A 27,400-nucleotide genomic window follows, 5' to 3' on the forward strand; every position below is an offset into this window, starting at 1 on the left:
GACCCCTTATAGAGGTGATTACATTTGTAGGCGTCTCTATCACAAGGGAATAGATGTCCTAAGATTGGCATCTGCCTCCTAACTTCAGAAGGTTGGGTCACTTTGAAGGCCAAGAGGAGCAGAAAGATAAACCACCAATGGCAGCAGAAATGGCATTACCTGTATCATATTCCAGGCTAGGAGAGAGGCAAACCCTTAGAGATACACACCCTAAGGTGAGGAGCAGGCTTTTGTATTGAAAAGGGAAGCTTTAGGCTGAAACTCTAACTTCAAAGTATGAGAGTAAACCATTGCAGACAGCAGATCAGGAACCCTGAGAAAAACCCCTAATATTACAGGACAATAGACAGCAACACAAAATATCTTGTTTTATTTACCTTACTGAAAGAATCTATTTAGAAAACTCCTTAAAAAGCTATGTGAAATAATGTAAATGGCATTTGGCCACCATGTCCAGAGCAAACAAAAGGGTCCCATGTGGCTTCACACAGCCGAATTTTCTCTCCACCAACCAAAAGAAAAACACGTAATTCATGAAGTGCAAGCGAAGGAAATAAAATATCTACAGGGTTGTGTTTAAAACAGGCAGTACATCTCAGAGGGAAAAAAGCACAGCTGAACTTAGCTGAGGTCTGTAGTGCCAGAAACCAGAGACCAACTGAGTAAGAGCTGTTGCTGTCTGGATATAGGTATAATCTACTCCAGTTTTGGGCCTCCACCTGAGTACTGGGGAAATCCACAGGCAATATCTGTCTGTGGTTTAAACCTTGACCTCTGAGATGCTCTTTCTTTAGTAGCAGTAGTCATTCTTTTGAAGGTTAGTCCAGTCAAGTTCTTCAGGACAGCTGCAAAAGGTGTCAGTGCAGAAAGGCAGCAGAAATGGAAAACAGGATAGTTCATATGGGACATCCAGCCCTTACATTCTGCAGAATCTGGTCTTGCAAGAGAGCCAGGAACTGGAGGGATCATTGGGATGGAGGAGACCCAGACTGATGATCCAAAGTCTTTGTACCACTCCTCAGTAGCACACACAGACCAGGGTGTAGGTCTGGGAAGGTGTAGATGGAGCTTGTTTCTCCTTGGAACCCTATACCAGAAGCATGCCATTAGGTAAGGGAAATAAGATTATTGTAATTCACAGTGGGAGTGAATCTGGGCCCACAACCTGAACATTGCAGGAGTTCAAAGGTGAGGAGTTCAGCTGGTCCAGACCCAAAGGTTTAACCATGGCATGCCAGTTGATGAGGACAGAAAGCGCAGTGGCCAACATTTCCTAAGCAATTCTTGTTATGTTCCCTCAGGGTCTGCAAAGAACACGTGCTTCCTGTGGCTGTGACCCCAAGGAGGGAGCAGGGAGGCCCCTCTGCCCACGCACCTTCCTGGGGAAGGTGGATCTCGTGCTGCACCGCAGCTGAACCCGGTGTTTGCCTGGAAGCCCTGAGTTGCTCCAGATGCGGCACCATGGGGCCGGCACAGGCAGCTGTCTCTGCCATTTGGCAAAACCCAGGAGGGCAGAGCTGCCCTAGCTGCATGTGAATGCTTTCTCATGAGGTAGTAAACCCTGCTAATGAGCAACCTGGCTTTTCTTGGCTTTCACCAGGCTAGTTCTCTGATACAAATTTTCAGTCATGCTTGATTCTTAATCCAGGTATTGTGAGTACCAGTGATTTGTGCCTTATCTCTATTAGCTGTGAAGACCCTCACTGCTCTCTGCAGAGGGCCAGCCATCGCAGTGGTCACTAGTGTCAACATTCTGCCATGTGGCTTATCCTAGCCAGCTTTCAGCCATTTCAGGCATTGACTTGAGCCCTGGAAAGAGAACTGCCTTTCTGAAGGTGATCTTGCTTTAGTGACCTCTAGGTGGTCAGTTATGAGAGTAGGCGAGTCAGTGAATCATTTCTAACAGAGGTACTTACAGACTGCAATTAATGAAGTGCCTAATTGGTGTCAGAAGTGTTTCCAGTTTTACCTGTGAATATCTGGGCTGCTGCCTTCTTGTACCACACGTCTGTCTCCCACCAGTGCAGACGAGGCTTTCAGAGAAGCTGCTCTGGCAGAAACCAGTCCATGCAGTGCACTGGAACCCATCGCAGAGTCTGCACAGAGCCACACTGGGGAATGTGCTCCCTCAGACAGAGATCAATACTCACATCTGACCTGCTCCTCCCTTGGCACAGTCTTTGCCTGATATTTAACTGGTTCAAGCGGCTCCAGTGTGTAAAAGAGCTTAACAAGCAGGATGCTGTTTGCACTTGTACCATTTACTGTGTGTGCATAATCTGGGCTTCTAAGCTTTCCATACAGTATTTTTCCTGAAACATCAACTGCCTGGAAGATCACTTTAGCTCTGCTGACATCCCCTCAAGCTCATGTCAGGTATGGCTGTAAGTGGTAGCTGCAGAATTTATAAACAGGGCCAATTCATCACCCTGTGTAATGAGCCAGGCCTTGAAAATGAAGGACACCAGTTTCTTTCTTCAGCATCCTGTCTGCTCCGCGTCTGACATGCTCAAGCCAAATAGGCACCATCAGGAGCATTCGTGCTCTGGGCAGCAGTGGGAAAAAGCAACAAAGTGGCATTTCACAGCCTGAGCCACTGCTATTGTCCTATGCCATATCTATAAATTAAATAAGGGCTCAAAGCTTCTCAGTAAATAAGGGCTTCTAAATAAAAGACATTAAAAAGACAGTCTCAGAAATGAGCAAATATCTTTTTCTGTGAGAGTCTTACTGTATGCTGACCATGAAAAATATCTTTGTCTCAGTCTTTGCTGGTTTACAGTTTAATCTCTATGTGGAAACAAGTGACAAAGAGTATTTGAGATGTTCTATTTTGGGAAATTTATAGGGGAGGTTAATTTAGGTAAATTGGGATTCTTCTTGAGATTTCAGAGAAAGAAAATCTGGAGAGGCTTACAGACTAAGATTAGTGGCCTGTGCTATTTTCCTGAAACACCTTCAGCTGTGGCGAGACTTGAGGAATTTTAAATGAGGTCTGTAGCTGGGATGGGTCCAGAAGGATGTTTTGTCTCCTCCAGTTCAGTGCAGTAGGAAGAGGTGGAAAGGTGTTGATAAGCAGAAATGAAAAGGTTGTCACATTTAAAATGGCTGGCATTTAAAATCTGTGACACACATGCTTTTTCCTTAACTCTGCATGATGAGGAGCCTTAAGGAGCAGATTCTCATGTTGCCTATACCAGACAATATGAGTATCATCTTGTTTACACAAGGAGTCACGTGTGACTCTGGATCTAAGGGAAAAGCCAGACAGGCCTTCTTGCTGAGTAGTGATGCAATATATCAGAGCTGGAACCAGGCCACAGGCACTACAGCAAGGACTAGAGGCACCCTGCTCTCACATGTACCCCCTGCACGTGCTTTCCCGATTTCTCAACATGACCTAAGATATTTTACATTTAGTCCCTTCAGCTTTACCCTTGAAAAAATTGCTTTGCTTCTGTGGAGACACATGGCCATGGAGGTTTTTCATGTTTGGTGGTTAGAGAGAGGGATGCCCACAAGACCTCCTCAATCCAAGTCCCACCCACTCGTTTGAACACCTTGAGTCTATATAAAGGGAAGATGAAGCCTCAAGGATCTGGCACAGGAGTTCTTGAATTGTAGCTCTGGGAACATTTCCTCTTGGATTTGTGAACAGAGGCACCAATCTCCTGACTTCTTCCGGGGATAACTGTGGCCTCATCTGGATGTGTATCCTTGTCTGTTGAGGAAATCCTCTTCCCTGGCCCCTTTTCCCACTGGCATTAGGCTGGGCTGTGCACCCACTGCCTCTCGTTTACTGAGTTGCCTGAGCAGCCTCCGTGTGTGGGAACAGATTTGTGAACTGTCAGGGAATAACAGCCAAGCTATGCTGCCCACACAGACCAATCTGACACTATATGCCCAACATTGCATTCCTTTGGGCTGGAAGTCCTCATTTATGCCTTTGTAATTTTATTTCATGCATATTATTAACTAAAGCAGTCTATTGCTTCTCCCCATAGAACGATTAGATATGTGACATTTCCACCAAAACAATAGTATTTTCAAATGCTGGCAGTAAAATGCTGAAGGTTTAATTTAAAGTGAGAAAATAGATGTAAGCAACTAATATTTTTTTTCCACTGGTCTCAGAAAACTAAACCTCTCAAGGCCAAAACTTGAACTACTTCTAAATTAACACATGTATATTCCTTGCTATATTTTACTAAGTGCTGTGTTCTGCTTCACACTGAAAATAAAAAAAACTGATGCATTAGTCTAAGAGGAATCAACTAACAGACCTTTTTCCCTGCATGTTTAGGAACGTGTAACACAAGTAGAAATAGTGTTTCTGTGAATTGTTCATTTTCCTAGGGCTTGTTCTCTCAGAACAACAACAAAAACCCCCAAAACCAAAAAAAAAAAAAACCCAACAAAACAGAAAACAAACAAAAAAACCAACAACAACTACAAAAAAAAAATCCCACCAACAAAAATACCTTAAAACTCCCAAAAATGAAACAAAAAAACCCCTTTTCTATCCTAGTGGCTGTCTTTGTGATATTATGGACTTAAGGGGAAAAGCCCAGACCACATAACTGCTGTGTGTGAGCTACAGCCAAAATATAACTAACAGTGTAAGCTGCTGGTTTGCCAGAGGTAGGGGGTAAACTCACAGTGTAGTTTATTTCCTAAGTGTGATTATTGTGGTAACAGCCAAAATCTTGAGCAGTCCTGGAGTGATCTCTTCACAGCTCCTGTGCTGAGCAGAAATAAGACAGTGTCCATTGCAAATAAGGAACACCACTGAGGTTTTCCAGCCTGTCTTTTGAGCCAGGAAGGCATAAGTTTCTCTGAGCACCATATAGACCCCTGATTTGGTTGACAGACTGTAGAACTCTGGGGTCATATGAAGCACTCTGTTTTTCAGAGCTGGAGGACAGCAGCTACAGCGCTTTCAGCTGCCCTGGAACAGCTGATGGTGCCAGCAGTTCACCCTGGGGTATCTCGGCTTCAGGCAGATAAACCCCACGGATTCCCCCATTCCCCTGCAGGTGGTCTGATGAAATCAGCCTTAACATTTGTAGGGACATTTAGTTCATGATGATGATACCAAGTAGAACATTCTCGAGACAGCAAAAGTTTAAAAAAATAACAATTACAATCAGATATTTACAGTTTTCCTTAAGTTCCAGAATTCCCTCATTCAAAATTCATTGTACGACCACAGAGGTCCAAGACAATTGCATGAAGTCCCTAAATTTGTGCTTAGCTAAGATATGTCCTCCAGTCAGTCACCAGACACCATCTGAAGGCTGGAAGAGATATCACTGCCTTTGCTAATTTTCTCCTGTAATTAAGCCTGCTCACTGTTGGGAGAGGGTGGGGCGGGGGTGGTGGGGGAAGAAAAAAAAAGCTCATTTGAATCTCATTTTCTGTTATCTAAGATAAGGTCATGCCTCTGGCTTGTCTAGTGAAGATGCTGAAAATTGCTTCAATTATGCCTGCTTAACTGAGTGTAATCACTAAAATATCAGATAATTGGAGCTGCAAGGTAGTGCTGTTGGCACTAAGCCTGCAAAATGAAAGATTGTTTTCCCCAGCCCAGTGTAGACTCTTTCCTGCTCAATTTACTGTCAAGTCAGCAGTGTTTAGTTTCATTCCTTCACCTTGATATGGAAGGAGATGCGATGGAAATAGAGAAAATGTGTCATTAGACAAGGGAGGCAGAAGTGACAGGGATATTGTGCATTCATTAAAATTTATAGGTATATATCTGAGATGGTTTGATTTACTGTCTCTGAAAAATTATGTTGTATAGAAATATTTTGTGCAGCCTAGGGGTGTGTGTGATTTCAAAACTGTTATGTGTAAAAATGTCCTGGATTAATGCCATGTAAAAAAAAAAAAAAAAAAAAAAGCAGCATCTTAATATATTGATTGGGATTCAGATGTGAACCCTGGAATTGCTATATTGATGTTATTTCTCTCTGCCTTGGAGCTCATCCAGCAGATACACCTCATTAGCAAAGATTTGCTCTGAATGCCCCATTCTAACCAGGAAGGAAACTTCTCACTGCTCTCAGCAGAGCTGTGACGAGCCCCTTCAAGGGCTTTTATCCTCACCACACTTTGAGGTTGGCAAATAATGTTATCTCAAGTCAGCTAACGGCAGACTAGGGGCATGGAAGGGTTGGAGGGTCAGTCCTCCCACCCTCGGGAGTCTTGAACAGTAACACAGGCAGGGACCACACGTAGCACACGTGGAACTGATGCATCTGCTGCCCTCTCCTGCCCTTTGCTGCAGCTCCTGCAGCCAGCCCCTTGCAAGGGACGCTGGGCATACTGCAGTGTCCACTGTGCTTTTCTTTATTAAAGCATGGACGATGCTACCAGCTTGACTAAGATAGTTTGCTGAACCTGGAGTCTCCCGGATTCCTCTTGAACATTATAATCCATAGCTGCCCCCAAAAAAGGATGCATTTTTATTTGATATTTAGCATTTATTCGGTCATTGTAGATTAATAAACCCATGCTGAAAACCCAAATCTTCAGCCCTAAAGGCAAATAAATGAAGAAAAGAGCCTACCATTTGTCCAGTGAAACGTCTATTTTGCATTTGTTGTGGAGTTTCATTACTTTCCTGCAACTTGGATGAGCACATTCACCATGCAGGACTGGACCTACTCATTAGCATCAGCCAAGAAGGCTGTACAAAATTTTGTTCAGATAGAAGATTTCCTTTCTTCCCCAACCATCCTGCTCCCAGAAAAAAAAAAAAAAATCTCAAAGGTGATAGAGGGCAAACAAAATCCCTGCTGTAGCCAGCGGAGTGGCTGCAGAGCTCTGCGTGCTGAGAGGGAGGGCTGACACCTCGGGAGATTTTCCATCAGCATCCTGCTGAGTACCAGCTTCCTACACAGGCAAACTCCACACAAAAGAGTTAATCACAAACTCATCATCCTGAAAAAGATCAACACAAACGACTCTTGCTTATACATTGCTGGGGTTGTGCTAACATATATATCCAGGCTGTACTTCCCAGGGTTGGATCCAGCTGCGTTAATCTGCTTCTATCCTGTGCAGCCAGAAGCAACTTAATCTTTTCTGTCAGTCTTGCTTTTAAAGGCAATGTGAAGGAAAAGCAAGAAAAGCTCTGAGACAAGAGCTAAAAAGCTTTTAAAAGAACTAAAAGGAGCCTGTTTTTTCTGACTGATAATTTGAATTGCCCACTTTTAAAGCTCAGCTGGTAGTGCTCAAAGTAAGGGATGCAGAAGGCAGCGCTGTCATGCGAGGCTCCGGGTCCTGGGGATAGACCAGGAGGAAGGCAGCAATTGAGTAGGCAGAAAGAAACAGTGTAAATATTTTGCCTGCTACAGTAAAGGCCATTTAATAGAAGCTAAGGGCAACAAAAGGAATGTGGGTGGCTCAGGTGACTGTGAGATGTTTACACAGACTCTTGGAGAAAGGAAGACAGGATCTATTTGTCCCACCTATTGGAAGTAGCCATGCATGTGTGGGAAAATGCATTTAGATCCCCTATTTTCATGCAGAAAAAGAGCACTCTTCCCTCTTTTCACAATAAATAAAGAAAGAAGGTAGGCTCAAGGTGGTGGGGGGAAGGGGATGGAGTGAGATGCCACTGAAGCTTCCCTTCCAGTGAGACCTGGTTCAGGGCTCTTCTGGCCTTCATTCGGTGTCACAATGTATCATAATTTAAACTGATGATGTGATGCGATCACAGTACATAATCCAAGGAAGATGTAAAAAGCGATCCTGCAAAAGAAAACGTCACAAAGGCAAGCAGCATTCACAACCCTTCCAAAGCTGAGAGAGCCTGGTCTGCATGCGCTGCCTGTGTGCTCTCTGTCCCAATGCACTGTGATAAAACCTTAATTTGCACACCAACATGTGATTCTTTCCACAAACCATTCCAAAAAAGAAAGAGAATAATTGTTATCAAAAAATACTGATTAAAAAAACCCTTTTTCTTTTTTTCCACATTGAAAGTTTCTCTCTGTGTAGTCCTCTACCATCTGGTGTACTTTGTTAAGAACTGGGACAGCTGCATGAAGCTGGAAACTATTTCTGTGCCATACTCCATAAGTGATGCTTGCATACTGCTTGCATCTGACACAATGGCACAAAATAGAAATCAGCTTGTTCAGAGAATTGTTTAGAAAGATTCTCATCTTTCTTTCTCTCACTAACAGTTTGAATAAGGCAAGGATCCCCTAAAGAGTGCAGGAAAGGCCGTTTTAAGAAACATCTTCTATGTTTCTTCTTCCACTCAGGGAAGAAGATGTATTTCAAATCAATCCATGTCAGTCCTGACCCTTCGGTGATGTTGTGCACCAGAAAAGCCCTACTGGAAGCATTTTCCCTGGGGGACAGCATTGCTTTCCCTGCCTCAAAAGTGCTCTGAGAAGCTGCAGAATCTTGTATAACTGTGCTTGTTCCTAACACACAGCTCTGCGTTTGGTGCCTCCCAGACTGGTGCTCAGGTAAATACCAGCCTGGTGAGACATGAAATGAGACAATCCTTGAATGCCTGAATTCTGCCTGGATTTCTGGCAATGACTCAGCCCAAAAAGACAGCTCGCAGTGAGGCTGGTGTGTGAAGGGACTGCTGAGCACCAGGAGCTGCTCCCCGGGTGAGCTGGCCCTGGCCAGGGCAGCAGCCGGGGCTGGAGGCAAGCAGGGCTCAGCTCAGCCCACACAGCTGAGCAGCCTGCAGCAGGGCAGCAAGAAATGTTGGCTTTCTCATGGATTTTGGAGTTTGTCAGATGAAGGACTCGAGAAAATACAAGTACCTTGGTAATGGAGAAGGTGTATTTAAGACAGCAGGTAATGAGTAGCATAATTGTGACTCTGACTCCCTGACATGGGAAAATATGTCTAAGAAACACATTTGGCAAGAGCCTGCAGGCTAAATCTCATTGTAAGCAGAGGCAAAGAGTGACAAAGGGCATGTTAGATCATAAAGTGCAGCTTTGAGGCTTTTAAGAAATATAAACAAATGGGAAGCAAGAAGTACTGGGAGATCGACAGAAAACAAGACAAAGGAAGGTGGAGGAGATTTTATATTCAGAGCAACAAAAAGCAACACTGAACACTGAATTTTAGTAAACATTTCAACCAGCCACAATAGAGTCTTCAACGAATATTTGCATTTTGCAAATGAGGGAAGATTAAAGAGAAAGCAATTGAGGACTGAGCAATGGGAGAATGAAAGGAAATTTATTAAATCATTCATTTGAATTCTTTATTTACTTACAAAACTGGAAAGCTGTTGAAGGCATTGGTTGACGTTGGCAAGCTGTGGTAGAGGAAGCAGAAATTATGTTCACCAGACAAGACTGTTGATCCAGATGCACTTTTCTTATTAATTAAAGGCTTATTACATGACCATTTCTGTCCCCAGTTTAGGCTACCAGGATTCCTGGCTGTGCACATCTGGACCTGCATTACATTACTGTCTCTGCTGTCTATTGATACGAAGCAACATCCTGAAGGGTATTTTAAAACATCTGGAGGCTGGGAAAGAGCTGAATGAGATAGCTACAACATTGATCTATAAAACAGGTAGTGAAACAAGAAAGGTGAACAGGTAGCTGTTCTTTGCTTCTTCCAGTATAAAAATCAAAGAGCACAAAATTAAACTACTGGGCATTACTCCCAGGGTAAACAACAAGAGACACTTCATTGACTGCGTGGAATACAGTTCTGCTACGTTCCACAGTCGATATGGGTTGCAAACATTTTCTTTGATTTAAAAAACCAAAACCCTAAAACAATCAAAAACATAAATGAAATAAAAATCCATCAATACAAATAACATTAAATAACAATATAAATAACATAAATACAAAAACATTAACTTTCACTCAAGACATCCCTGAGTCACAACTTACAGGAGGCTGGGAGAGCATTCCTGGATGCTTGCCCTGCCCTAACATCCCTCCTTGGATAACATCTGCTGTGTCTGCTCTGCTGGGGGCAGGACACCAGGCCAAATGGACCAGTGCTCTGATCCAGCACAGAGGTTCTGGTATTGTGTGCTGCACTGTGAACTCACTGGGCAATAGATATGGGTGAGAAACAAGCCAGCAAGTTTTGTATTTTTTGGTATTTTAACCACAATCAGTTCCCTGATCTTGTAGCCAAATAAATGACTGAATGGGCTCTGCTGAGGGACCATGGGAAGAAGGATGAGCAGTCAGGTTTTGCAATGGGATGAAGGAGCAGGAGGAAACAGCTGACTAAGCCATTTTTGTCACTGAAAGAAATTCATGTGAGGCCAAAAATATTGATGGAGAGCTGGTGTGAGTCAGGAACTGAATCTTTTCTGTGTGGATGATACAACGTCAATAAAGAGTGCATAAAGCTGCATGTATCCCAGGGTTATTTTAATGGGTGCACAGAAAGCACTGGGAGGAGTAGCCCAGTGAGAAGCCCTGGGCTGAGCCCTTCCTGCTCCCCTCAGCAGCAGCACCCTGTTGTTGCCAGCACAGGGCAAGTGGAGCACATCTGTGCCCTTCCCTGAGCTGTGGGCTGGGAGAGGCAGAGTTTAACTGCTGAGCATGGCATTCCTGACTGTGATGGAACAAAAGTCAGTATTATCAGTTTCACAGAGATAAATTTCTATTTTACTTTCTATGTAGACTATTAAGGATAACTTGACTCTTCAGTTAAATAAAAAAATTATTTGGTTTGGCTTTTTGTTTGTTTGTTAAAAAAAAAAAAAACAAAAAAAAAAAACCACCAAAGGCTATTGAAAAGTGCCATGTACAAGAATTGTAGCATTTCTGTTCATATCATAACACATGTGCTTGGAGCTGCATCCAGGCCAAAAAATGAAAGGAAAGGACTGAATCTGAACTGGCCAGAGCTTTGGAACTCGTTCTTGAGGTACTTTTTCCATTCTCTCTTCAATGATATTTCATGGGAACACTAAAAACAGAAACATGCCCAGTCTTACCTTAACAGTCACTGATTTCAGAAAGGCAGTTTCACAAATTTCTTTTTATTTCAGATTTCTTAATAAATAAGCCTTACACAGCAGGAATTGAGATCTGTGTGCTGTTATGTTTTTAACAGCCTCTGTCCCAAAATCTTACAGACAATCTGCAGAATATGAAAAATCTGTCTCCCACTGACAGTTTTTGCAGCAACGTGAATCATCACCACTCCACCTAAATTCCCTTTGCTTGTATTCATGTGACAGTTTAGCTTTATTCCTCACACCACCTTGCACAGCTCTTAGAGGAGCTTCAAAAGTGCATGCAATGCAATTCTTCCCTCCAGTTTCATTGACAGTACATCACTGTGCTTTTCCTTCTGCATGATGATGGTTTTAGATCTTCCTCCAAGCCCTTGAAGCCACCAAATTTGTGTGGCCAGACAGATTTTGTATACAGCTGACTGAGCATACCTTCTAAAAGTAGGCAAATAACTGTTTAGTAGAAGTTATTGTCCTCTCTCTTTTTTTTAATTTTTTTTTTTCTTTCTTCTTTTTCCATACAGGCTAAGGCTCTTTGGAGTCCAAATTGTGCCAGGTTGTTTTGTATCTGCACAGATCACACAGAGATTTACTCCTTCTTCAAGCCTCCTGTGGAGATTGCTGAAAAATTAAGAGTGACTCTCGATACTTCCAGGTAAGGTCACATAGCATATATTTGAATTGTGTTGCAAAATTTCAAGCAGCAAAAAATTTATTGTCAGTCCATCTGATCCTTAGCTTTGCTTAGCAGAAGGTAAACAAGGAGGGAGAAATGGGCTGGTGATGAGAGCACCGGGTGGGGATCCAGTGGGTCTTTAATGGATTCCTCACTCTGCTGCAGATTACCTGTGGGACCCTGTTCAAGACAATTAATCTTTCATAATTTCTGTGTAATTAGATATTCAAGTTCTCACAGGAGAACTCTCAGGAATTAGCTCTCCCTGTAGGTGTACATACTGCATCTCACATGACTGTCCCTTCAGGTGAAATAAAATCCAGGCAATGAGTGCTGTTGCTAATTGCTGATAGTTTTAGTCAATAATTGTAACTGGAAATGAAGCATAGCAATTTGGAAAGAACTGAGCACATAAAGAAAAAAAAAAAAACACAACAGAGAAAATAATTTAGAAAGTGATTTTATTCTTGAAAAATCTTGTCACTTTAACTCTACCCTACATCTGTTCCTTGATGTGCCACAGATTTGCCACATGAAATGTGGTTATGATCTCTTCCTCTTCCTGTCCTCTAGCCTTCCATCATTAAAATAGGATTATTGCTACTTAGAGGAGAACTAAGAGTGCTCTCGTAGATCCTGGGAGAGGATGACCTGCTAAGAAAGAGGAGACTGAAAAATCAGATGATAGCTTCACTTGTATGAAACTTTGTGCAATTCTATAAATGTCCTAAATTCTGAGCATTTGCCCTAAATGTCTGTGCATTTCTTAGAATTACCCTATTTTTTAAGGGGTTTGATGTGAGCTGGGTATAATGTGAACAATACTTAGTCCTTAAGTTCTGAAACATTAATTTCCCTTAGAGATTTTTTTTTCCTGGGGGGAGTTCCTAGTACAGTGGGTTCTTCTTTTAGACTGGCTGGCAACTCTGTCACTCTTTTCACCCTTGTGAGGCCTCACTTGCTCCTGTTAGCAGCAATCGCTGCAATATTTGCAGCAAATTATCTAGGGAGAGCATGGTGCTTCTTGTTCCATGTTCTGAAGGACAAATTCTTACCAAACAAGTTCCAAGGCACAGCAGGTATTTCAGTATCTTTGCACTTCTGATTTAATTAAGAAAAACTGTTTTGAAATCATATCTTTGTATCAGTCTGCATCGTGCCACTGTGCAAGGCAGAGTGCTTTAGAAGGTGTCCATCCACCTGGTATGTGCAGCCAAGTTATCCCAACTAACACACTGAGAATTTGAGCAATTAAAATTATATCATCACGAAAAAAATCAAACTATTAAATCTGTGAAGAACTCAGTATTCTTTCAGGTGAACCACTATGAGGCTGATGGCTAAATATGTCCTTGGCTTGTATGACTTTTTTAATGAGATTTTTGTGAGTGTTCTTTTTTTATCACCTTAAGCTCTGTCAGGACTTCACTGTTCGAGGTTTAAGAAACCTGTGTAATTGAAATATTCTCAGGAGGGGAGAAAGGTGCCCAATAGCTATTTCAATGGTGTCAAGAAGCACAAAGTTCTATCAAAAAGTGAATTTCAGTCTCAGGAGAGAGATAGAAGTACTTTTACCAAATTCACCAGAAACTTCTATCAAGATTGATATGGATTTGGAAAGTAGGACTGGAACAGACTTTGGTTGATCTTGTAGTTCATAACCCTCCTCCAGGCAGATGTAGCCAGTCCTGAATCACTCATGGAAAATGTTTGTGTAATCCCTTCCTACAATCCTCCAGTAAATGAGATTCCATGGCTTCCAGAAGAACCTGCTCCATGCCCCACCATCACTACTATTTAAAATATTTTTCTAGCATCTAACCTAAACTTCCATTGTATTATTTTAGTTCACGACTTTGAATCTGTCCCCAGTAGGCATGGAGAAAAATTCCTCCCTTTTCACAGACATCTTCTATATTACAAAATATCACAGTTACCACAAATTTTCTCCTTAATGGAAGGGGTCCTGCCTCAGGTGCCATAATTTGCTGTGTCCAGCAATATCATGTGTTTACAGAGCAGTGGTGTTTAAGCATGCTGGAGTGCTTAACCCTCCAAAAAGAGAAGTGAAATGCTTTGTCTTCACCCAGCCATGAAGCTGCAGCTGATGCACAGAAACTCCTCTAAAGACAGCAGATTGTGCATCTGTATCCTCAGCCTCCAGCTCAGAAAAAAGCCCACTTTTCTCGACTGAGATTTTCCTAAGGCTGCTCAACCTGGGCTTCACTGGATTAGTGTCACAGAAAATTTAAATTAACTAAGGGTTTAAGCTTGACAGTGTCGTAATCAAAATGTAGAATCTCGTAAGGCAATGTTAACAAAGCTGCCATTACTTCTGCTTGATTTATGTTGCTCTTTGACAATGTGTATCCAGGCAAATGCAGGGATACTAGTCTCTGCAGTTCAGTAATTCCCTTCACCTTCTCCTTTTTCTTTAAATATTCTTGAAATGGTCATATCAGATAAACAAAAAACCAGCAAAATGCACTTTTGTTTTAGAGCTTTGGCCTTGAATCTCTGATAGCATGACTATGAGTCACACAAATGTAGAATACATGCTTTTGTGAATAATGAGTCAGTAAAATATTTTCTGTTGGTGTTTCAGACATCTTAGGGAGCTTTACTGACTGTAATTTAACCTCTAAGTTCTTTTTAACATAAATTAGATTCTGCTATTGTTCTATAACATTTAGGATATAACAGTTGTATTACATAAATTATGAAAGCTATAATCTTTATGCTTTTCTATAGCTTTGGAAGAAAAACAAAAAGGCTCAATTGGAACAAAGGTTCCTAAGCTGTAGGTTTTGTTTTCTCTTGGCTTTGGGTCTTTTATCACTTTCCTCTCATTCTTGATGATTCTTGCATGTACAACTACAAAGCTTTTAGCATTCACAGCAAATACCTTTGAGTGGAACACTTAAAATGTACTAATAAAAAGGAAATTACTTGATTTTATATATATATAAAATCTTCTGTAAGATTGATTTTATATATATATATATATATATATATATATATATGTAGTATCCTCTGCAAGAGGCTACAATCACCCAAGGATGAACTTACATACAATGCTTAAGAAATTTGTTTAATGTGATGCAGGACTATTTTCACTTAAGACAGGAGCTTTCTCTCTAGAGTCTCAATCACTGCCTACAGCACTACTTATTTTCTCAGTGTGGAAGTCAGCATCTACAAACATCTCTGAGCTCCAGGAGTCAGTGAGGGTTGCAGGTGGATGAACCCAGGTCCTATTTCTCCCATTCTGAATATGCACAGAGCTATAACAGAATAACACCTCTACAAGTTTCAAATACAACAACATCTTGTTACATAGGAAGCTCTTTGTAAAGGCAGAGTAAAAATAGCTATACTAATATCATACCCACGTGGAGACTGGGCTATTTACCTCTTCTTTATAGTTCCTTCCTTCCTTCCTTCCTTCCTTCCTTCCTTCCTTCCTTCCTTCCTTCCTTCCTTCCTTCCTTCCTTCCTTCCTCCCTCCCTCCCTCCTTCCATTCAGCCTGTTACAGATGTGCATAACCACATCCTTTTCAACCAATCACTCCTTTTTCCTTTTCTTTCTTTTTAATGGATGCAAGACAACACTTATCCTGAGCACAAATACAAATGTAAGCTGCAGAATATCTGCCATTATAAGAAAACTTACAGGAAAGTAAGCTTATTTGCTGTTAAACCACAAATTACTAGGAACTTTATCATCATATATTTTTTAGTCATTAAATTAACCCGCTTCTAAAAACTAATTCTCCAAGTAAAATGAAGTGCATTATTATATAATTCTTGTCTGCTGAAACTGCTGTGGGTTTGACAATGTCTGATGTGCAGTAAATTCAGAAACACATAATGTACCTGCTTTCTAATGTGTGGGTTTTGGGTTTTGGGGTTTTGTTTTCCTCAATATGGTATGTTTTAAGAGAGTTTTAAGGAGGGTTTATCTGGTCTATCAACCCTAGTGGAGAGGCCCAGAGAAGCTAACTTTAGTCTCAGGATGGATTTTGGTGGTGCACCACCCCCCCCATCCTTCCCAGGCTGCACTACGATCTGAGAACAATTTCATGCAGGGCAGATCCTACATGTACTACATTTCATGTAGGGCAGATCCCTGCCCTGTAGGAACTCAGGTCAGCACTCTAGAGATTCCTCCTACCACCACCAGCCTTTCAAGTTCTGGTGGGAAAGTACATGCTTACTCACTGTTTGCTGCTTTTTTCTGGGGCTTTTGGGGTAATGTGGGCATAATACCACTGTACATGCAGAGATCTAGAAATCAGTTTAAAATGTTTTGTTGAGTCATTCTACTTTCCAGACTGAGGCTGTAGTGTCATGAGCATTTTAATTCACTATAGCTCAGCCACGCTGCTCTATCAGTCTCATCCTGTTCCTGCCCCAACCCCACAGGAAGCTGACCCAGGTTAGCATTAAACTGGCCAATAAATAATGAGTTCATAACAGGGATTATTCCTCTGCTGCTAGCTTAGTGTTTGTGCTGGGATGTGGAGGGAGCAGCACAGGGAGCGGCAGGATGGCCGGAGAGAGAATCTGGATGGCAGTGTCTGCCTCCATGGGTTTGCACTGCCTGTGCTCCCGCGGTGCTCAAGAAGAATTTTAAGGGGACAGTTCCTCAGCTGGAGTGGAGTGCTGCTTCCTTTCCTAAAACAGGCTGATTTTTCTGCAGAGCAGCCCTGGGTGTTGCATAGGCTCATGGCTCCTGCAGGCGTCAGGACCTTTTCCACAGATCTATGGCCAAGACAGAAAGGCATAACTTAATCACCCAACTCAGAAAAGAAATCCCAAATTAACTTTAGCCTAAGATAATGGGGTTTGCACTCTACTCATTAAATAAAAGTAGGGCTTATAAAAAGCATTCTTAGCATAAGAACATAAAAATACATTATAGAATTCAGCACCTTGTTTTTATAATTTCCATAAAGTCCATGATATAAAAATGTTTCCCTCCTAAATTAATTTTCATCAGGCTTCATTGCACAGTCTGTTCTCCCGATGTTTCCCAGGAACAGCTGCTTGAAGTTTTTGATTTAAATCATTAAATGCTTGATTTATAGTGCATGCTTCCGGAGCCTTAGCACTTTTCCAACTCATATTGCAGTGTATTCTTATCCTAATCATTTTACTGTTTAAATATATTTGGATGGCAGGGGATTAAAGTTAACCAGCCTGTTCATTTTCTTACAAAGGAGTAAGATTATTTATCTGACAGTTGCTAAGGCACACAGCATAACTCAGAACAGCCTTGTTAGCAAGTTGGAGGCAGACTTAGCTGCTTCATTGTTGTTTGAATATCATCAGCTGGTGTAGCCTTGCTTCTGAAATGTATTCCCTTTGGATAAAATCCATATCTGCACTGGAAATAGTTGATTATTTGGCTGTTGTAATACATTTAACTTCCTTTCATCTTTCATGAAACAAGACAGAAAGAGCTTGAAGTGTCCAAGCTAGGAAAATATGTTGCAGAGGGTTGAAGGACATGCTTTATCTAAGAATATTCAATAACTTCTAGCTCCTGCTCTGAGTAACTGCTCGCCTTTGATTTTTGTTTAAAACGGTAGAGAAATTTCTGTCTTCTCTTACTGTTGCAAAGAAAGACATCCAAAGCTTTGATATCAAAATCCATACTGGACTCACTGGCATATTAGAAGGACCTTCACATCATATATAAAATTATAAGAAACTTTATATAGGAGAAATTAAGAAGCAAGTGAAGACAGTATTTTTAATGTTATTTCTATCATGATAGACTGAATCCAGACCTATAGACTGAATCCAGCCCCCACTGCAGCTGAGAGCAACTGATGTTTCCTGGAGTAACTTAGATCAAGAAAAGTTTTTCTGACTACTGACTTTGAGTTGTCAAAGCAATAAACCACCTGGTTTTGCCAGATTTTTTTGTTAGAGTTTTGTATTTTCAACAATCTTATAAACAGGAGAACAGTGGGCATAACCACATATAAAAATCACACATAAAACCCCGTTTCTCAGTCCAAGTGTATTTGTGATATTTTGTACTCAGTTCTGTGAATATTTCAACACTGCAGCATTGCAGTGACAAGCAGGCAAAAGGGAATACTGGTGCAAAGTCTATTTAAAACTGGAATGCTTAGAAATTTGCCGAAAGCAAGTATCAAATTGTTCACAGATGGAAGCTGGTGGTGTTCTTGCAAGTCTCTTCTCATTGTTTTCCATTTTCAGAAAACAGGATTTAATACAGTGGTGCAACTTTAAAGAGAACATACGAAGAGCAGGATAAATCATGCTGACTCTCCCCCCCAGCAAACATCACTTCTTTAGCCAGCTGAAAGACTCCAATATTCTGTTTATGTTTGACATCGATCATTTATTTTGATTTACAAAGAACAAGGGAATTATGGGTGCTGACAAGAAAACTGTGGGAATTGTGCTGGAGTGATTTTGGATGTTATGAGTCAGGGTTACTGCCCCATCACTTTGCCAGATGTTGCTGGCCCCTTTGGCTAAGCAGCAGCAGTTAACTCTGTGCTTCAGCTGAACTGCTGTGCTGCACAGCCTGGTGTGTCAACCTCCCTTTCATTTCCTTCTTTTTCACTGATTTACATCATTCAGTTGCACCCCATTTACAGGATGAATAGGATTCAGTTTCATCCAAAAGGGGTTCAGGTCATCCAGACTGCTCCGCTGTGAACCAAAGCACAGAAAATGGGAACTATTGGGTAATTTGCTTTGAGGGCACCTATAACCCTGACTACAACTGTGATGGAGACACACTCCCAGCAGGTAACAATAAATACTATGCAGTAACATTGAAGACAAATGGATGAAACACACGAGCTACCAGAGATAGCATAACAAAACTGGATATTTTTCTTTGCACAACAAAAGGAATAAACATTTTTTTAAATTGTCCTTTTAGGTCTTTTCTGCAAGATAATACTTCCAGTTTCCACTGGTTGTTATCATAGAATCAAATAACAGCCCAGGTTGGAAGGGACTTTGAAGGACAATCTGGTCCAAGCTGTTGTGAGAAAGGGAGCCTAGAGGAGATTATGTAGCAGCCTGCACACCCATAACTTGAAAAACTAAAGGAGTGAGCACTTCACCACATCCCTGGGGAAGCTGAATGCTGTTTGTCACCTGTAGTTTTCAGAATGATCGGGGGAGCAAGCATCCAACACTGCAAGACATATGGTAAACCAGAAATGCTGAAAAATGGCAGTGATTAGCAAACATAAAGATGAGCATGGAGAGAAACCAGGTCTTGATGCTATGGCCAGACCATACTGCTGTACTCATAAAACTAACAAACAAATCAGCTTTTAGCTGGATGTGTTTAAAGTTTCCAGCTGGAAGTATCTTTAATTCTCTAAAATAATTATTGTATTTCTATTTATTAATCTACTATGAGGAAGAAGTGGGAAACAGCTGAATGATACCATCTGGCTTTCCTTAGAAGTATGTCACTATGACAGGGAGATGCCTTTACTATGGGTTAGCAAGAAATCTGGGACTGCTTCTTTTTTTATTCAGTGGAAATTGATAGCAATATTTTATATTTTACTTTTGCCTGCTTGTCACAGCACCTAAGCTGTGCATGAGGGACCCTGTCTACTGGCTCAGGTACTTCACAGATTCCATCTTCAGTGAGCAAGGTTTGGTCTCCTTGATTGAAGGCTGGAAATCTCTCTCTGCTCTCTGGGTTTTATAGTATACTTAGATAATGTTGTGTTTGCTACATACTTTATTTTCTGCTGGAACTCCCAGGTAACTCTACTGGGAGGTATGAATTATTTTTAGGATGCCAATTTCCCTTTTGAGTCCTTTCTTGTCACTCAAAAATTCACATGAAATTTCTCAGCCATTCCTTTTTCTGAAGCCATGGTAACCAAGTTCCCTTTTCTCTTTCCCACTTACTCTTTTTCTTCTTTAAAATAAAGACAAAATCCCCCAAACCAACAAAAAAAAAATTTCTCCAGATCTTTTGTGATATCATTTCCTATTAACTTCAGAAAGATCTTTCCTGTGCGGAAATCAGATTCAGTAATCTATGGCTTCCTGACTCCAGCTCACTTCCTTTCCTACAATACTTCCAGGAATGCACAGATATCTGGTTTGGCATCAAATCTGGATTTCTGATTGATCTTCAGATTGAAAATTCCATAATCTTCATATAGATCTACTTTTCAAACTTTTTATTGTTATCATTTTCTGAAACAGAGACCCTAATTTCCATTCCAGGCAGCCATATGAATTAGGTAGCCATTTAATAGGCGATTAATCAAATAATTTCCCCTGACATTAAATTTGAAATGTCCAGAGGTCTTCTGCTGATTGCCTGGAGAAGGTGACAGTCCTTGTTGGCATTTTAAATTAATTTTACAGTGGGTACCAAGAACAATGGCACTTCTTTTTCTTCTCATGCTTCAGATTCACGGTTGGGAAAATCAGCTCTGACTGAGAAATATCTGTTGGCTGAAGCCAGCTATTGGAGCTCTAACTGCATATGGTGAGTTTGGTCTGCAGGATGGAGCTCTCTGATTGTGTCTTCCAAAAGGGTCAGGACTCAGACAAAGTGGTTTCATCGCCTTTTTTCACAGGCTACCTGCCAGGAGGTAAATTTAATTCCTACAAATCATAATAGTAACAGCAACAACAACGATAAGAAAATCTTTGCATTATGTCAATGTCATATGCTACTGCTGTTCCCAAAATATCTCAGAACAGCTGCTGTTCAACTGTTTCCTCTAATCCTCTTCAGTCAGCGTCACCCCTTCTGCTTTTCCTGACAGAACTTGAGAGATTACCAAACTTTTGCAAGCTGGCTACATTTGGGGTTTCTGCTCTGGAAATACCCAGTTGATCATCACTCCTAAGATATCTTCATGTCTGTTTTATGCTGCAGTCACTCGGAGCCAGGGTTGCCATGTAATAGAGGAGTTCCAGAGAGAAGTGCCTCTGAGGATGTATTTTAGCCATAACTGTAGATCCACACCCGTGCATTTACTCATGAGTGTGAGTCTCAGACACAGTTCACAAGCCAAACTGAGAAATTCACATATTCAAGGACTTTGAAAAAGCCAGGTTCCCCCTTTCCAAAAAAAAAAAAAAAAAAAAAAAAAAAAAAAAAATTAAAAAAAAATCACTTCTGGTTTGCATAGAGGGCCTTACTGGATAAAAGGCTAAAAGGCTTCACTACTGCTTCCTTCAGTTTCTTCAGAGCAAAGTTGCTGCTGATCGTCACTTTTCAGCAGTATTCTCTAATTGCAGTGTAGTAAACTGGGAATAGAGGAAACAACCCTGGTATTATTGCTGCCATCTCCAGGGTCAGCAGAAGGAAGGGATGTAGCTCAGAAAGTTTTGTTCAAGGATGTGCCCATCTTGGTAAGCTTGCCACCTCTTTGCTCTGCTACAAGGAAATACTACACTCTTTTTTCTTGCCAGAACCACAATTTTCTCAGCGTTTCAAGCAAAACCGGTTGCTAAAGTTGATTCTGGCAAAATGATGAAATCCATAAAGCTGTCAGCTCTCCCCGTGTCAGAGGTGGGACTGTGTGCCAGCCCTGCTGGCACAGTGCCCTCCTGCCTCTGCCCCTTCCCCTGGCAGGCTCTCTGCACATCTCCAGCTTCCCCAGCACACGCCAGGAAATGTGCTCATTCCAGTGTCTGGGTTCTGCAGCACTGACTCGTCCTGCTGGCATCTCCCTTCTGCACCAAAATGTTGCAATGTGATGGCAAAATCACCCCACATCTTTTTAAAAGTTATATTGTCCCAGCCTCTCCCTTTGCAAACTGATTACACTGCTCACAAAGTTAATTTTACTTTTTTGGGGTCATTCTGAAGGACTTTTCTAGATGCCTATTTTGGGGATTTTTTTTTAAGGAAGGAACTAGATACATATAAACAGAAAGTTAGCAGATCATAACATAAATATCTCTCCCTCCCTCCTACCAAGCCATTTGCTTCCCTAACTAAAACCGGTGGTTTGTGATTCTTCACATTATTCTTTTAATGTCATGACCTGTGTGTCAAAGTGAGAGGTTGCTTGTGGATTTTTCTTGTCTTTGAAAGCAATACTTTCTCCAGAGACAAAGAAGCTCTTTTACAACACTCTTAGTAATTGCCATGAGGTGGGAGCTACAAATTGGGCAAGCCTGGGCAGTTGCATGCTGACTTTTTTCATTCCTCATGTCCCACAAGTATTTCTCTTTCAACAAGGCTTCTGTGTAACTGAAAAGGAACTTTTTTGTTTCCTTGATTTAGTTATATTATGTTTTTAAATTTCTCCTTTGGCTTCATTTCCCTCTGGAAGCTGCCCTCGCCATAAAAATTATCAAATAATCCTTTTAATTTTTAAAATTGCAAATTTATATTGTTCCTCTATCCTTATCAGCAAAAAAAGGCACAGATTTACTCTATTTCATTTGCATTTTCAAAGCCTTTGCAAGCTGTTTTCCACAATAGACCACTCACAGCTTTGCACCTCAGAAATGAAAAAGTGGGCAGATCTGGCCCTTGAAAAGAAGCCTTTTCCAGCTTTTTTGTAAACATTAATGACCTATTCATAAAGAAAAGGGCAAAAGTTTTGCACAAAGAGATATTAAAACTTTGAGACACTTGTAAAGTCTGTTGGAGAAATAAATTATGGCTTTGAGCAGACACTTAGGGAAACAAAAAAGAGGGCTGCATAAATGCCAGATATAATCTTTTATGAGATTAGGAAGTTTCCACCAGTGTTTCTGGTGGTTTTCGTATGTATGCATGTACTTATTATGAGAAAGAATAGCTGTACCACATCAAGCAGCAAAATTGTCCATGTACCTAAATATTCTGCCTGCAACATAAGTGGTCACTTTTGGAAGAGTGTCTGAACAGAGCAGGAATGCAGTGATACCTCCCTGGCACGGGGTCCCATTTCCAGTGGCTGGCAACAGCAAGACTGCCTGAGCCACAAGTGTCTTGTCAGTTCTTCCAGGCATATGTCCAGCTGTGTTTTGACCTTGCATAGACCACAGGCTCTCTCCTGTGGCAGGAGGTTTCACAGTTTAACAGCTAGCTGTGAAAAAAAACCAAACAAACCAACTAGTACCTGCTCGTGTTTGTTTTGAATTTATGATCTATTATAAGCAGCTAATGTCCTTCTTCTCAATCTTCTGCTGGGGGGAACAGTAATATGCAATTCCTTATTTCCTATTCACCTTTTCTATTCTACTTATAAGTGATTTTTCAGTCTTCTGTCATGACACTTTTTAGAAAGTTTTCCAAGATTGAGGATTCCTTGAGCCTAGAGCCACTCATTCTATCAAAAATGTTTGGTTTCTTTAATCCTTCTTTTTAGAACAGTATCATTTAGGTCTGAAAATACACTGAAAACCATAAAAACCAATAGTTTTTGCTGCTCTCTCTATCATTCTGATTCTTCCATATGGTTGCATAGAAGAAATGGGCTTATAGCCATTCACCTTAAAAATGTACTGGCTACAACCAATGGAAACCTGATGAAGAGAAATATCTGAAAATTACTGCTATTTTAGGCCAACATTCAGAAAAGTGCTGTGTGCTGTTGCCTTCTGTGGAGGACAGATGTTAATCATGTTACTAAATGTAATACTGGAAGGTTCTTGGCTCAGATCCAGACAAGCCTTCAGGTTTCCAGCTCCTGTTTGGGCTTCTAACACCTGATTTAATGGAAATCTGAATTCTTGGTTAGATGTGGTTACCATATGAACCTCAACAGAACTAACCCTTCGGTGTGTGCTGATGGGGTTTGGGCTTGTGGGATCAAGGCATCAGCTTTTCAGAGGTGCTGTGAAAGAGAGGGCCTCGGTAAACTGAGACTATTAGGGACTATAGGAAACACTTTTATCCTGGATGGTACACATGGATGTTCATTCAGGATGGCTTTGCTCTTTCTGTAGTAAATTGTTTGAACTGTCACTTTCACACAGAGGTGTTACCAGAAGAATGGATTCTGTGGGAGCGTTAGGCAATCTGTACAAATACTCCATTGTGTTATCCAACATGGTACTCTGAAGTACAGAAAAATGGAATACATGGGATTCATGTCTTTATGCAAACAAAAAGAAAAAAAGCCTAGATTCATTATTACACTTTCTGGGAAGAAGCAGGCTTAGTGACTACATTTTCCTGTAAAAGAAAAGGAGCAGCAGAGGACACCTATCATTCCCAGCAGCTGACTTCTGGTTAGCATTCAGTGCTCCACAAACAAACCCCTGTGCTTACTATGTATTTTAAGTCACCTGACAGGTACAGTGCCTTGTGCAACCAAGGCATGATTTTTGTTTGATTCAACATTTCTCTTTAGTGGGAATTCTTGTGGGCAAAGTCTGTGTGATCCATCCCTCTGGCAATTCACTCTCTAAAATAATCATTGCACATAAAGGTCTTGTGTTCATTTCTGCTGCAAAAAGAAAAGAAATGAAACAGAAACAACAAATGCACCACTTCTTTTCCTCTAGGTTCCAGCTTTCCATTTGGAACCTTGCCTTGCTCCATTCATCTGCTTCTACCAGTACATACTGGATGAGTGTCTCTTTACACAGTGTGTAATTCAAATTTATGAATGCAGTATGTGTAAATTGGACATTGCTGAATTTCCAGATAGGATGATTCAGCCCTAGAGAATTTGCTTTCTCTTTCCCATAATTTGAAATGCCATGCCCTATAAGTAGTCTGCTTAAACACTACTGCTGGAAACCATGAAGCAGAGCAAACAGGCACTCACAGTTCAAAGTGGTTTTGTCAGCATGGGGAATTTCATTATCACCTTCCCTTCCTTTAATTAGCCGTGTTCCTAGAGTTTCAATGGAATAACTAAATGACTAGGGGGCCATAGCTAGACCTAAGTTAGAGATGGAATACAGTACCCCAAGGCATATGGGTTTCATCTGCTATTGTGCTGTCCAGAAAAATGGGTCAAATGTTTTATTACCTGAGGTGAGGTTGTATATGCAAGGTCAGAAGAGTTATCAAGACTGACTATTCACTGATGACAGAAATTTTAAACTGACAGTGAATACACCCTTCCTGTGAATGACTCCAGGCAGAGAATTTCTTCATAAACCATGAAAGCCAAAGATTGAAAACTAACTTCACATCTTGCCAAATGACTTGCTGCTCTCTGGGAGAGGTAGAGAAGGACTGAAGAGAGAAATTGAGGGCAGAATGAAAAAAGAAAAATCCCTGATGTGGCATGTTTCATGCATTGCAACACAGCTTGATGCAACCAATTGTTGGAAGTGCAAATAGCTCCATGATCTCAGGTCTAAAGCATACAGCTCTGATGCAGAGGGGAATGGCAGGCTTTCTGACCTGACCACATTATAATAAATGCTCTAGTAAACAAAGAGGTGCTGTGGCTTTCTTAAAAACTGCAGGCAAAAAGAGGTAAGCTGTGAAGTAATGCCAACATGTTGTAAGAATCATGTAAAGAGAGCATGTGGATGGAGGGCATCACAACATTTATAACCACAAAGTCATGCTTGCAGAAACAGCTGAGGTGGAAAGAGTTTACAAGGCAGATTTGCCTAAGGCAGTGAGTAACCCTCCTGTCCTCTGTGAGGGGCCTGAGTTGGCCCAGCCTCAGCAGCTGGTGGCAGCCAGCTGGAAATGAGCAGCATCCTCCGCTCATCCAGCGCTGCCCTGGGATGGTGCAGCCCTCACCCAGCAGCACCTGGCACTCAGTGGAGCCCCCCATATGCCCAGCACATGGAGCTGTGCACAGTCCAGAGGGTATCACTGGTTTGTAGTGCAGCCATAGCCAAAGAGCTGATGCTGCAGGCAGGTTGGACTTGAATGCTGCTCAAAAGATGACGACAAACCCCCAGATGTATGTGCGCTTTTCCCTACCTCAATTTGAATTCCTGATCAAAGGGTAAATTAGTTTCTGTAGGTTTTTCTATTAGTTTCTATTAAAATATAAGAAAGCCTATCATCCTAAAGGATAACTCTCCAGCAATTTTGTCCTCTCCACAAAGTGATTCAGTGTGATAGTACTGAGCTCATTGCTCATGTTGATCTGACCAACTCCATTTCTCATTTTAATCTAGAATTGCATCATGAGCTCCTAAATACACCAGAATTTAGCTTTACTCTTTGATAAGGCACTGATATATATTTGTATGCTATATTTGTATACTGTACGCACTGAGTACATTAAACTTTTTAGAAAATAGAAGATTAGTGGTTGGAATGGAACTTGTAGAACAGTTTTCTTGCTCTTAATATTTTAGGTAATATGTTTAGTTAATTTTATATAAATCTTGGTATTCATAGCTATTCTAACACCTTAAAAAATCCTGACATCTGAGGTTTGGGTAACATGTGGCATAAATCAGAATCTCTGTACTTTTTTCTCTTTTAGCTTACGTCCTTTTTGGGTTGTGTTGTTGTTGTTGTTGTTTGTTTGTGGGTTTTGATTTTTTTTTTAGTTTTTTTTTTTGTTTTTTTTTTTTTTTTTTTTTTTTTTTTTTTTTTTTTTTTTGTTTTTTGTTTTTTTTTTTTTTTTTGTTTTTTGGTTTGTGTTTGTTTTTTTTTTTTTTTTTTTTTTTTTTTTTTTTTTGTTATTTTCAACATAGGGTCTTTGAACGTGACAGACCAGTCAAGAAATTTTATGTCTCACTTAAAACAGGCAATGGTAATAAAGATTTGACATTTAGGATAGGCATTAGATTTCAGAAAATGTGTAGACACTGTTATCATGCACAAATTTTTATCCTCACTACAAAGAGAAACCATAATATGCATAAATATATTTCTTTCTATATATGTTTACAAGTGTAAAAGCTGTGCTTTGCACACACAGAGCAGGTACAGTGACATTCTTTCAGGAGACCAGCGCTGGGTGCCAGTTAAAGATATGGAAACTTGCCATGGGCTCTGCAGCCCGGGGCTTGGCTTGTTTTCCCATTGTTTGCTCTGCTCGTGTCAAGGCTTATTTCAAGAAAGACGAGGGCAAAGCTCCCACTGACAGTAAGGAAGGTGAGGTTTGGCCCTTGGTGAGCAATCAAAGCTCTGGGAAGGCTGGGGGTGGGAGATCACTGGGGCTCCTGTGGGGCTGATCTGTGCTGCCAAGGCTCACTCGCACCCAGCCCTGCACACCCCTTCCAGCTCCCAGATCCTCAGGCTCTGTGGAAAAGCCCCCACATCACACTGCATGGTACACTCAGCCATAAATGAACTTTGAATCACTCTAGCTCATGGATTCAAACAGAGCAGCCTTGCTGCCGTTGCATAAAACAAAGAAATTGTTAGTTTATTTTGTTCTTGGTACATTATTTACCTGACTATTGGGAAAGCTTCACAAATGTTCTTTTGTTGGTGGAGTCATCTGCAGAAGGACAAATGAGCCCTCCTTTCTGCACAGTGCTCCAGCATTAGGCATCTCTGTCCCTTTCAGGCTGTGGGAGCACTGAAGGAAAGATCTCCCTTGTCCTCAGTTTGGTGCTCCCCTCCGTGAGGCTGACACTGCCCTCCTGGAACCTTTTCCATTGACTCACTGGGCCTGGAACAGAGGAGAGATGGAGAGCTGAAGCACAGTTGTCCAGGTATAGACAGGCCTGCCTGACTCTGGAATTACTGTTTGGTCAGAAACTGGAATGGGGTCTGAGAGAAGGAAGAAGAGTCTTGTTTCTGCACCTCTCATCTCTCCACTGCACAGAGATTTTTTCCCATGAATCAGTGTCTGCCACTGCCATTGCCATGAAAG

The sequence above is a fragment of the Onychostruthus taczanowskii genome, unplaced genomic scaffold (assembly GCF_017590055.1).
Source record: "Onychostruthus taczanowskii isolate IOZ18803 unplaced genomic scaffold, ASM1759005v1 scaffold27, whole genome shotgun sequence".
NCBI classification, from domain to species: Eukaryota; Metazoa; Chordata; class Aves; order Passeriformes; family Passeridae; genus Onychostruthus; species Onychostruthus taczanowskii.